This window comes from Hemitrygon akajei, chromosome 14 (assembly GCF_048418815.1).
Source record: "Hemitrygon akajei chromosome 14, sHemAka1.3, whole genome shotgun sequence".
NCBI classification, from domain to species: Eukaryota; Metazoa; Chordata; class Chondrichthyes; order Myliobatiformes; family Dasyatidae; genus Hemitrygon; species Hemitrygon akajei.
The window spans coordinates 35,317,350-35,330,613 of NC_133137.1; positions in this window are offsets into that span (position 1 = coordinate 35,317,350).

The window sequence follows — 13,264 nt, forward strand, 5'->3', positions numbered from 1 at the left end:
AATAATAACGATAATAGAATCAATGAAAGACCACAGCAGTTTGGACATTTGACCAGTGTTCAAAAGACAACAAACTCTGCAAATTCAAAAATAAAGAAATAATAATAATAATAATAAATCAATAAATATCAAGACATGAGATGAAGAGTTCTTGAAAATGAGTCCATAGGTTGTGGGAACAGTTCAGTGATGGGGCAAGTGAAGTTATCCCCTTTGGTTCAAGTGCCTGATGGTTGAGGGGTAGTAACTGTTTCTGAACCTGGTGGTGTGAGAACAAGTAAAATGAGGTAAACACCCTTCATGGCTTTGGGTGCCGAGCAGAAACCCTGTATCTGGGGCGGCTCACATTTATGATTGTTCATTTCCATTGAAAAAGTTCACATGGCTATCTGTCAGTAAAAATAGTATCAGAAGCAGGTTTATTATCACTGATAAATATCATTGAGTTTGTTGTTTTGTCCTACAAGTACGCTACAATTACTACAAATTACATGAATTACAATAAGAATATATTGTATGTATACTAAAAATAAATCATTCATTCTTTGTTTGCTGTGTCGCATGACATAGGCGATGATGGTCTTTCCAGGACCATGATTGTTCTTCGCAAATTTTTCTGCGGAACTGGTTTACCGTTGCCTTCTTCTGGGCAGTGTCTTTACAAGATGGGTGACCCCAGCCATAATCAATACTCTTCAGAGATCGTCTGCCTGGCGTCAGTGGTCGCATAACCAGGACTTGTGATCTGCACCAGATACTCATAAGACCACCCATCACCTGGATAGTGGAGGGAATGAGTGCCTTACACCTCCTTTGGTAGAGACATGCCTACAATAAGAATATATATTTAAAGAATAAATAAGTAGTGCAAAAAGAGATCAAAATGGTGAGGTAGTGTTCGTAGGTTTGTGGACCATTCAGAAATCTGATGGTGGAGGGGAAGAAGTTGTTCCTGAAAAGTGTACCTCCCCCATAATGGTAGTAATTAGAAGAGGGTATGTCCTGGATGTTGAGGGTCCTTCTGTTCTGAAGATGTCCTCGACAGTAGAAAGGCCAGGGCCCATGATGAAGCAGGCTGAGCTTACAACCCACTGCAGCCTTTTCCAATCCTGTGCATTGGTACATTCTATATTGGGGGGGGGGGGGGGTCTGTATCCAGAGATACCGGCCACGTGACAGACGCACTGCCACCTGGCTGGTCGGAGGACACACCACATGCCAATCAACATTTGGTCCCACCCAACTAATCAATGCACACCTAAATTATTGGTCACCTTAATTGGATTATCTCGTCCAGCCCCATGCTATAAAAGGTGAGACTTGTCCCTGGCTTGGTCTCTCTTACAGACCACCTCATTGAAGGTAAGTGTATTGATTTATGTTTGGGAAGGTCTATCGTTTGTCTTGGTAAGGGAGCCGCGGCTATCCAAGGTCAAGGGGGATAGCTGTTGTAGTGCTTTTCCCTTGTTCTTTTTTTGTGTAACCGTACCCTGTCCCCACACCGCTTCCTGTGTATTGTAGTTGCTTGTGTTGACCCGACTTCCCCTTGTAAATAAATTCCTTATTATTAAAACTGTGTGTGTCCAGGCCTCTACTGTTGAGACTCAAAGAACCAGTTATTTCCATCACAACAGGGTCCCAACCTTCTTTCACACCATGGAGCCCTACCATTAACCGAGGGGTCTGTGGACCCCTGCTCCATACCGAATGGCGATGCAACTAGTCAGAATTTTCTCCACAGTACATCTGTAGAAATTTGCTAGAGCTTTTGGTGACATACCAAATATCAAATAGATGTGGTTGTGGTGTCCCACAGGGTCACACAAGATGGGGACAAAGTTGAAAGCCTTATACGTTCATTTGCTGTGATGGCACAGATCAGATGAATACTCACAAATCATTCCCCACCTGTCTACGTTCTCTCAATATGTTCACTTTAAATTGCTTGGACTGGGTTGAAAGAAATCCCTTTGTAAATTATGCAGATTAAAATAATCCAATCCAGCTAGCATGGTTCTCCCAATTAGTTGGTTCATATTGCAGGGAAAGTCTGTATTTGAATTGAGTGATGTAACATCACAATTTATCACAGAAGCTTTCTTTTATTACTTGCCTAGATCTATTTTAATCATAAAGAAACAACAGATGAGATCAAAGTTGAAAGTACATTTATTATCAAGGTATGTGCACAGGATACAACCGTGAGATTCTTCATGCAGCAAAAAACTGCTTATGTCCAAAGCTCAGAGCTTGCAGCAACAGTCTTATCATCTATTGTGTCTCACCGTGGCCGATGTGAGGAGAACCCTGTGCAGGGTCAGCCCATGGAAGGCTGCTGGACCAGACAACTTCCCTGGTAGAGTGCTCAGAGGATGCGCAAACCAGCTAGCAGATGTTCTCACTGACATCTTCAACATCTCCCTGAGCAGTGCCACCATTCCAACGTGCTTCAAGGCCGCCACCATCGTCCCCGTGCCAAAGAAGTCTTCAGTATTCTGCCTAAATTACTACCGTCCCATTGCACTTAGATCCATCATCATGAGGTGTTTCGAGAGGCTCGTCATGAGGCACATCAAGACCCTGCTGTCCCCTTCACTGGACCCCCTGCAGTTTGTGTACCGTCCCAACCACTCAACAGATGACGCCATTGCCACCACCCTCCACCTGACCCTAACCCACCTGGACAAAAAAGACACATACGTTCAGATGCTGTTCATAGACTTCAGTTCAGCATTCAACACAATCATCCCTCAGAAACTGATTGGAAAGCTGAGCCTACTGGGCCTGAACACCTCCCTCTGCAACTGGATCCTAGACTTTCTGACTGGGAGATCTCAGTCAGTCCAGATCAGGAGCAGCATCTCCAACACCATAACACTGAGCATGGGGGCCCCCCCAGGGCTGTGTGCTCAGTCCACTGCTGTTCACTCTGCTGACCCACGACTGTGCAGCAATACACAGCTCGAACCACATCATCAAGTTCACCGATGACACCACCGTGGTGGGTCTCATCAACAAGAACGACAAGTCAGCTTACAGAGAGGAGGTGCAGCGGCTAATGGACTGGTGCAGAGCCAACAACCTGTTTCTTAATGTGAACAAAACAAAAGAGATGGTTGTTGACTTCAGGAGGGCACAGAGCGACCACTCCCTGCTAAACATCAATGGCTCCTCGGTAGAGATCGTAAACAGCACCAAATTTCCTGGTGTTCACCTGACGGAGAATCTCACCTGGTCCCTCAACACCAGCTCCATAGCAAAGAAAGCCCACCAGCGCCTCTACTTTCTGCGAAGGCTGAGGAAAGTCCATCTCCCACCCCCCATCCTCATCACATTCTACAGGGGTTGTATTGAGAGCATCCTGAGCAGCTGCATCACTGCCTGGTTCGGAAATTGCACCATCTCGGATCGCAAGACCCTGCAGCGGATAGTGAGGTCAGCTGAGAAGATCATCGGGGTCTCTCTTCCCGCCATCACGGACATTTACACTACACGCTGCATCCGCAAAGCAAATAGCATTATGAAGGACCCCTTGCAGCCCTCATACAATCTCTTCTCCCTCCTGCCATCTGGGAAAAGGCACCGAAGCATTCGGGCTCTCACGACCAGACTATGTAACAGTTTCTTCCCCCAAGCTATCAGACTCCTCAATACCCAGAGTCTGGTCTGACACCTATTGTCTTGTTTATTATTTATTGTAATGCCTGCACTGTTTTGTGCACTTTATGCAGTCCTGGGTAGGTCTGTAGTCTAGTGTAGTTTTTTTTTGTTTTTTTACGTAGTTCAGTCTAGTTTTTGTACTGTGTCATGTAACACCATGGTCCTGAAAAATGTTGTCTCATTTTTACTATGTACTGTAGCAGTAGTTATAGTCGAAATGACAATAAAAAGTGACGACTTGACTTGACTTGTATTGTGGATACATTGAGATTTATCTCCAGCAGGGCCCAGCTGCAGAATATGTTTTAAAGGGAATGAAAAAAACAGAAACTTGTGGCAGCAGAAATATTATTTTCACCTCTGATTTTTTTTCAAAGATATATTCACGAAAATCTACCCTCAGTGACCATCAAACCAGGTACCTCCTGTACCTAATAAAGTGGCCACTGGGTGTATACTCACGGTCTGCTGCAGCCCATCCACTTCACGTGGATGTTTGACATGTTGTGTATTCGGAGATGCACTGCTGCCCACCCCACTGTTGTAAAGTGTGGTTATTTGAGTTACTGCTGCCTTCCTGTCAGCCTGAACCAGTCTGGACATTCTCCTCTGACCTCTCTCACTAACGAGGTGTCTTTGCCCACAGAACTGCTGCCCTGTGGATGCTGGTTGCTTTTTTTGCACCATTCTCTGTTGGATGGCGGGGTGGAGATGCGCGCTCCTTCCCTCCGCTGGCCTGCAGGTCACCTTTGGGCAAGGTGTAGAATCCGTTTAGACAACCCCCACCCCCCAATCGGTCATGTGAAGCCATGAGAGTAGTCGGTGCACATCACAGGCCCTGGTTATGTGACCACTGACCCCAGGTAGACAATCTCCAAAGAGTATTGATAATCTTGTAAAGACACTGCCCAGAAGAAGGCAATGGCAAAGCACTTCAGTATAAAAATTTGCCAAGAACAATCATGGTCATGGAGAGTGCGACAACGTGAAGGGGTCTCCCCCTTGCTCAGTAGACAGATTAAAGGTAGATGGAAGACCATGATTGCCCACATTATACGAGACGGCACATCATGATGATGATAATTTCTGTACGCGCTAGAGACTGCTGTGTGTGAAAATCCCAGGAGATCAGCAGTTTCTGAGATACTCAGACCACCACATCTGGCACCAACAATCGTTCCACTGTCATAGTCACTTAATCACATTTCTTCCCCCATTCTGATATTTGGTCTGAACAACTGAATGCCTTTATGCATTGAGTGGCTGATTAGCTATTTACATTAACAAACAGGTGTACAGGTAACAGGTGTACAGGTAACAGGTGTACAGGTAACAGGTGTACAGGTATACTTAATGAAGATGCCACCGAGTGTACTTAGGGAATTCAGAAAAGATTTCTTTACATTCTTGTGTAGGTAACACAAACACTAGAATTTAGCAATGCCACACGTTTTCTGTTTAATAAATTGTCTAGAAGCGTTGTGGAAACTGGAACACTTAGCAAAACGATCAAAAGGTTTTTTTCCACATTTACTGTATATTACTGCCTCACCTCGAGTGCCAGAATGAGTTAGTCTCACTTGTCCTCTCACCATTCAGCAGCCCAAGGGTCCTGAAATTCTGGGCCGGAAAGGAACAGCCTGCCGGCACAAGGGCTGGAAAATTGAGGACAAGACAAGGGTCCATTCACTAATTCTCTTCTCCAACAGGCAGCGGCTTGGTGATTGCTGAAGGACCCTGAAGATCAGGGGTGTCCCAACCTTTTTTATGCCACAGACTCTTACCATTATCCAAGGGCACGTGGACCCCAGGTCGGGACCCCGCTGTAGATCCAGCCCGAACAGTAACACAGCTTCTCAGCCCCGAACAAAATCCAGACTGCATAAAGAACTCAGCAGGCCAAGCGGCATCTGTGGAGGTCAGCTCAGTACAGCCATTTGGCCCATCATGTTGTGCTGATCTTTCAATGTACTCTAAGATCAATCTAACTCTTCTCTCCTACATACTGTAGCCTTAATCCTTCTTTCACCCTTGTGCCTATGTAAGAGTTCCTTAAATGCCCCTAACGTATCTGTCTTTATCACCACCCCTGTCAGGACATTCCACATCTTCACTACTCTGTGAAAAAAAATACTTACCTCTGACATCCACCCTACACTTTCTTCCAATCACCTTAAAATTATGCTCCCAGGCATTAAGCTATTTTCTCCCGGGGAAAATGTCTCTGGTTATCATTCGATATATGCCTCTTATCATCTTGTAAACCTCTTTAAAGCTAGCTATCATCCTCCTTCACTGCGAGGAGAAAAGCCCTAGATCGCTCAACCTATCTTTATAAGACATCTTCTCTAATCCAGGCAGTATTCCGGTAAATTTCCCCTGCACCCTCTTCTAAAGCTTCCATATCCTTTCTATAATGACTTGACCAGAACTGAACGCAATATGTTAGGTGTGGTTTAAACAGGGTTTAATAGAGCTGCAACATTACCTCACACGTCTTGAACTCAGTCTCCCTACTAATGAAAGTCAACACACCATACATCTTCTTAATTACCCTGTCAATTTGTGTGGCAACTTTGAGGGGTCTATGGATGTGGAACTCAAGATCCCTCTGTTCCTCCACACTGCTGAGAACCCTGTCACCAGCCTTCGAATTCTGCTTTCGAATTTGGCCTTCCAAAGTGAATCACTTCACACTCCTCCAAGTTGAACTCCATCTGCCAGTTCTCAACCATCTCTGCATCCTGTCAATTGTAACCTCAACCTTCTACATCAGGGGTTCACAACAGATTTATGCCGTGGACCCCTACCATTAACCAAGGAGTCTGTGGACCCCAGATTAGGATTACTGTTCTACACTATCCACAACTACAACAATCTTTGTATCGTTTGCAAACTTATTAACGCACCCAACATGGAGTTACCCTGAAGGTGGGTGCTTCAGGTTGAAACCCTGAGGGGCATCGGCAGGGTGGAGGCACACTGTCTTTTTCATAGGACTGGGGAATCGAGAACAAGGGGGCGAAGATTGAAGGTGAGAGGGGACAAATTTAATGGGAACCCAAGGGGAAACTTTCACACAGAGGATGGTGTGTAGTCACGAGAATGAAAGAGTCATCAACTCAGCAGTGATTGAAAGCTTGGGGCCTGAACTCACTGGTATTCCGAGGAATAAGGGGTATCTCACTGAAACCTATCAAATGTTGAAAGGCTGAGATAGAGTGGATGTGGAGAGGATGTTTCCTTTCATTGAGGAGTCTAGGACCAGAGGGCACAGCCTCAAAACAGAGATATGTGTGGTGAACTACATATACCTGTCTGGACACGCCCCCCCCCCCCCCCCCGCTGACTGCTCCTGTGGCTCCTCCCACTGACAGAACTAAGATAAGGAGGAAATTCTTTAGCCATGAAGTGATGAATCTGTGGAATTCATTGCCACAGGCAGCTATGGAGGCCAAGTCATTAGGTATATTTAAGGCAGAGGTTCTTGATTAATTAGGGCGTGAAAGGGTACGGGAGAAGGCAGGAGAATGGTGTTGAGAAGCAAATGGATCAGCTATGTTGAAATGGCAGAGCAGACTTGATGGCCTAATTCTACTCCCATGTCTTATAGTCTTATGGTAATTGAAATGAGCTACCATCTGGCTCTGCAATCAACAACATTTAGAAGATACTTGGACAGATATATATATGAAAAGGAAGAGAGTGTGATCTGGGTCTAATGTGACCAGCTTAGTTGTGCATCTTGATAGCAGGGATCACTTGGGCCCAAGGACTTGTTTCAGTGCTCTTTGGCATCTCTGCCCTGGGCCTGCAGGTACAGCTTATGGACACTGGGTGGCAGTGTGGTGCAGTTTTGCTAACGTTAACAGGGCAGAGCAGGAACAGAAGAACATAAGAGATAGGAGCAGGAGTAGGCCAATCGGCCCCTCAAGCCTGCTCCGCCATTCAACAAGATCATGGCTGATCCAATCTTAACTCTAGTTTTCACCGAATCCCACAAGGCAACAGTGCCAACCAACAGGGCACCATGCCGCCCATTTTATTTTATTATTCATCCCGCCCAAACCCATGTGATCACCCAGGGAAAAAAAACCGAGTTGCCAATTGAGGAGAAAAAATCTGGAAAATTCCTCTCCGACCCATCCAGGCTATCGAAAATTGGTCCCGGAGATCACATGGCTGATCTAAACCTAGCCTCGTGTCCACTTATCTGCTCGCTCACCGTATCCCCTAATGCCATTTTTATCCAGGAATGCGCTGCATTGTAGAACTAGTTTGTCTTTAACGTCGATTTCTTGGAGGAATATTGACTACAACTTTCCTACACTCATCTCAGACCTCCCCATGCTCTGTCACATAACTTCAGATAAAGGGAAAATCCCCACCTGTTCCCAATGTTCCCTCTAACTTTTTTTTTACAGCTGCACAGGTTGCTCTGAGCTGGAAATTTTCACACAGCCTAAAAACCGTGCGGCAGTTTAAATGTTTCTTTTTGTGATATGAATACTGTGAATATTTAGCATGAAAACTGAAAAAAAGTAAGTACTTACAGTTATATTTATTAATTGAAATAGAATACAACAAAGATAACCTTACACATTTGGTTAACTTTTTCGGGCTTGTCTTTAGTCCAGCTGCGCAATACTGAAGGTATGTGTGTGGGAGCATTTCGGTTACTGTGCGGCCTTGCTGCTTAGAGGGAACAGTGCTTCTCTGACTTTGCCCCAGTCTGTCATACTCAGGCCTATTTCTGGCTTAGTCCTCTGTCTGTCTCATTGCTGAGTTCTGCACCCAACGACAGTAGTCCACCACTGAAACTCTAATCGGGGCTCCTCTAGAACACTTGCCAGCACAGGCCCCACAACAGGACGTCATTGCACACATCTCATCTCAAGAGCAGCTTGAAGCCCAATGATATGAACCAGACCTTTCCACTTTCAGGTATCCATACTTGGAGTGTTCTCCTCCCAGGCACACTCACCTGTCCTCCTGATTTCCTTCTGTTTCCCATCCCACCACCACCCCCTCCTGGTTTATCTGCCCATCACCCTCTTCTCAGTTGGTTCAATCCTATCACCTATTCCCACATTCTCCACCCCCCTCAGTTCCACAGGAGACAGTGAGGGAAGAGGCATAGTCAGGTTAATTGTGGGAGTTGGTAGGTTTATAATAGAATTGAATTGGTTGGAAGAGCAACACCTCATACTTCGACTGAGGGGATGAACACTGATTTCTCTAACTTCCGGTTATTTTTCCCCCTCCCCATTCTCTCTTCTGCCATTTCCCTCTTCTCTTCATCTGACTATCACCTCCCCTCCTCCTTCCTTGTCTCCCATGGTCTACTCATCTCTGTAATCAGGTTCCTTCTTCTCCAGTTGTTTACCTTTCCCACCTATCACCTCCCTGCTTTGTATATCCTCCCACCCGTGACTTCACTTTGTATATCCTCCCCCCCCGTGACTTCACTTTGTATATCCCCCCCGTGACTTCACTTTGTATATCCCCCCCGTGACTTCACTTTGTATATCCTCCCCTCCGTGACTTCACTTTGTATATCCTCCCCCCCCCGTGACTTCACTTTGTACATCCCCCCCGCGACTTCACTTTGTACATCCCCCCCAGTGAGTTCACTTTGTATATCCTCCCCGTGACTTCACTTTGTATATCCTCCCCCCCCGTGACTTCACTTTGTATATCCTCCCCCCCGTGACTTCACTTTGTATATCCTCCCCCCCGTGACTTCACTTTGTATATCCTCCCCCCGTGACTTCACTTTGTATATCCTCCCCCCGTGACTTCACTTTGTATATCCTCCCCCCGTGACTTCACTTTGTATATCCCCTCCGTGACTTCACTTTGTATATCCCACCCGTGACTTCACCTTGTATATCCCCCCCGTGACTTCACCTTGTATATCCTCCCCCCGTGACTTCACTTTGTATATCCTCCCCCCGTGACTTCACTTTGTATATCCTCCCCCCCCGTGACTTCACTTTGTATATCCTCCCCCGTGACTTCACTTTGTATATCCCCCCCGTGACTTCACTTTGTATATCCTCCCCCCCCGTGACTTCACTTTGTATATCCTCCCCCCCGTGACTTCACTTTGTATATCCTCCCCCCCGTGACTTCACTTTGTATATCCCCCCCGTGACTTCACTTTGTATATCCTCCCCCCCCGTGACTTCACTTTGTATATCCTCCCCCCCGTGACTTCACTTTGTATATCCTCCCCGTGACTTCACTTTGTATATCCTCCCCCCACGTGACTTCACTTTGTATATCCTCCCCCCCCGTGACTTCACTTTGTATATCCCCCTCCCGTGACTTCACTATGTATATCCTCCCCCGTGACTTCACTTTGTATATCCCCCCCGTGACTTCAATTTGTATATCCCCCCCGTGACTTCACTTTGTATATCCCCCCCCCGTGACTTCACTTTGTATATCCCCCCCCCCGTGACTTCACTTTGTATATCCCCCCCCCGTGACTTCACTTTGTATATCCCTCCCGTGACTTCACTTTGTATATCCCTCCGTGACTTCACTTTGTATATCCCCCCGTGACTTCACTTTGTATATCCCCCCCGTGACTTCACTTTGTATATCCTCCCCCCCCGTGACTACAATTTGTATATCCTCCCCCCCCGTGACTTCACTTTGTATATCCTCCCCCCCCGTGACTTCACTTTGTATATCCTCCCCCCTCCGTGACTTCACTTTGTATATCCCCCACCGTGACTTCACTTTGTATATCCCCCCGTGACTTCACTTTGTATATCCCCCCGTGACTTCACTTTGTATATCCTCCCCCGTGACTTCACTTTGTATATCCTCCCCTCCGTGACTTCACTTTGTATATCCTCCCCTCCGTGACTTCACTTGGTATATCCCCCCCGTGACTTCACTTGGTATATCCCCCCCGTGACTTCACTTGGTATATCCCCCCCGTGACTTCACTTGGTATATCCCCCCCGTGACTTCACTTTGTATATCCTCCCCGTGACTTCACTTTGTACATCCTCCCCGTGACTTCACTTTGTACATCCTCCCCCCCCGTGACTTCACTTTGTATATCCTCCCCCCCCGTGACTTCACTTTGTATATCCTCCCCGTGACTTCACTTTGTATATCCTCCCCCCACGTGACTTCACTTTGTATATCCTCCCCCCCCGTGACTTCACTTTGTATATCCCCCTCCCGTGACTTCACTATGTGTATCCTCCCCCGTGACTTCACTTTGTGTATCCTCCACCCCGTGACTTCACTTTGTATATCCTCTCCCCCCGTGACTTCACTTTGTATATCCCCCCCGTGACTTCACTTTGTATATCCTCCCCCGTGACTTCACTTTGTATATCCCGCCCGTGACTTCACTTTGTGTATCCTCCCCCCCGTGACTTCACTTTGTATATCCTCTCCCCCCCGTGACTTCACTTTGTATATCCTCTCCCCCCCGTGACTTCACTTTGTATATCCTCTCCCCCCCGTGACTTCACTTTGTATATCCTCCCCCGTGACTACACTTTGTATATCCTCCCCCGTGACTTCACTTTGTATATCCTCCCCCGTGACTTCACTTTGTATATCCCGCCCGTGACTTCACTTTGTGTATCCTCCCCCCCGTGACTTCACTTTGTATATCCTCTCCCCCCCGTGACTTCACTTTGTATATCCCCCCCGTGACTTCACTTTGTATATCCTCTCCCCCGTGACTTCACTTTGTATATCCCCCCCCGTGACTTCACTTTGTACATCCTCCCCGTGACTTCACTTTGTATATCCTCCCCCCCGTGACTTCACTTTGTATATCCTCCCCCCCGTGACTTCACTTTGTATATCCTCCCCGTGACTTCACTTTGTATATCCTCCCCGCCCGTGACTTCACTTTGTATATCCTCTCCCCCGTGACTTCACTTTGTATATCCTCCCCCCCGTGACTTCACTTTGTCTATCCCCCCCGTGACTTCACTTTGTCTATCCCCCCCGTGACTTCACTTTGTATATCCTCCCCCGTGACTTCACTTTGTATATCCCCCCCGTGACTTCACTTTGTATATCCTCCCCCCCGTGACTTCACTTTGTATATCCCCCCCCGTGACTTCACTTTGTATGTCCCCCCCGTGACTTCACTTTGTATGTCCCCCCCGTGACTTCACTTTGTATGTCCCCCTCCGTGACTTCACTTTGTATATCCCCCCCGTGACTTCACTTTGTATATCCTACCCCCCCCGTGACTTCACTTTGTACATCCTCCCCCCCCGTGACTTCACTTTGTATATCCTCCCCCCCCGTGACTTCACTTTGTATATCCTCCCCCCTCCGTGACTTCACTTTGTATATCCTCCCCCCTCCGTGACTTCACTTTGTATATCCCCCACCGTGACATCACTTTGTATATCCTCCCCCGTGACTTCACTTTGTATATCCCCCCGTGACTTCACTTTGTATATCCCCCCGTGACTTCACTTTGTATATCCTCCCCCGTGACTTCACTTTGTATATCCTCCCCTCCGTGACTTCACTTTGTATATCCTCCCCTCCGTGACTTCACTTGGTATATCCCCCCCGTGACTTCACTTTGTACATCCTCCCCGTGACTTCACTTTGTACATCCTCCCCGTGACTTCACTTTGTACATCCTCCCCCGTGACTTCACTTTGTATATCCTCCCCCCCGTGACTTCACTTTGTATATCCTCCCCCCCCGTGACTTCACTTTGTATATCCTCCCCGTGACTTCACTTTGTATATCCCCCTCCGTGACTTCACTTTGTATATCCCCTCCGTGACTTCACTTTGTATATCCCCTCCGTGACTTCACTTTGTATATCCCCCTCCGTGACTTCACTTTGTATATCCCCCCCCGTGACTTCACTTTGTATATCCCCTCCGTGACTTCACTTTGTATATCCCCCTCCGTGACTTCACTTTGTATATCCCCCCCCGTGACTTCACTTTGTATATCCCCCTCCGTGACTTCACTTTGTATATCCCCTCCGTGACTTCACTTTGTATATCCCCCCCCCCGTGACTTCACTTTGTATATCCCCTCCGTGACTTCACTTTGTATATCCCCTCCGTGACTTCACTTTGTATATCCCCCCCCGTGACTTCACTTTGTATATCCCCCTCCGTGACTTCACTTTGTATATCCCCCTCCGTGACTTCACTTTGTATATCCCCTCCGTGACTTCACTTTGTATATCCCCCTCCGTGACTTCACTTTGTATATCCCCCCCGTGACTTCACTTTGTATATCCCCTCCGTGACTTCACTTTGTATATCCCCCTCCGTGACTTCACTTTGTATATCCCCCCCCGTGACTTCACTTTGTATATCCCCCTCCGTGACTTCACTTTGTATATCCTCTCCGTGACTTCACTTTGTATATCCCCCTCCGTGACTTCACTTTGTATATCCCCCCCGTGACTTCACTTTGTATATCCCCCCCCGTGACTTCACTTTGTACATCCTCCCCCCCGTGACTTCACTTTGTACATCCTCCCCCCCGTGACTTCACTTTGTCTATCCCCCCCGTGACTTCACTTTGTCTATCCCCCCCGTGACTTCACTTTGTATATCCTCCCCCCCGTGACTTC